The sequence below is a fragment of the Myotis brandtii genome, unplaced genomic scaffold (assembly GCF_000412655.1).
Source record: "Myotis brandtii unplaced genomic scaffold, ASM41265v1 scaffold312, whole genome shotgun sequence".
Lineage (NCBI taxonomy): Eukaryota > Metazoa > Chordata > Mammalia > Chiroptera > Vespertilionidae > Myotis > Myotis brandtii.
This window is the reverse complement of record NW_005361955.1, coordinates 3,381,074-3,381,300: the sequence shown is the minus strand read 5'-3', so window position 1 is coordinate 3,381,300 and position 227 is coordinate 3,381,074. Positions and strand designations below refer to the sequence as shown.

Below are 227 nucleotides of genomic sequence, written 5' to 3'. Positions count from 1 at the left end.
GCGCGAGTAGCCTGCGTCTCCCACACATCACGTCCCCCAGGCCCCGCCGGCGGGAACACGGCCTGAGTGCACACGCACCAACAGACGAACCTTTCGTGCGCTCCCAGGTGCCCGCTGCCGTGGGCCAGGCATGTTCCTCACACGCACACAGTTGGCCCTCGCCCCAGTGGCCCACAGCACACATGACACCGACGTCCGCGGGCAAGCCCCGCCCCAGGCCCCTTGCA

At 69.6% G+C, this 227-nt stretch overlaps 1 protein-coding gene across 3 annotated transcripts in view; it reads right to left on the bottom strand.

Annotated features, from left to right (window-relative positions):
• VGLL4 (vestigial-like family member 4) overlaps nt 1-227 on the bottom strand; it is a 147,430-nt gene that overhangs the window by 146,588 nt on the left and 615 nt on the right. The window contains exon 1 of one of the 3 annotated variants that reach the window (XM_005870055.2): nt 91-189. The exons of the other annotated variants lie outside the window; for them this stretch is intronic. The gene's annotated coding sequence lies outside the window, so the exon portion shown is untranslated. Of the gene's footprint in view, nt 1-90; nt 190-227 lie in introns of those variants that run through there. 3 annotated transcript variants of the gene reach the window in all.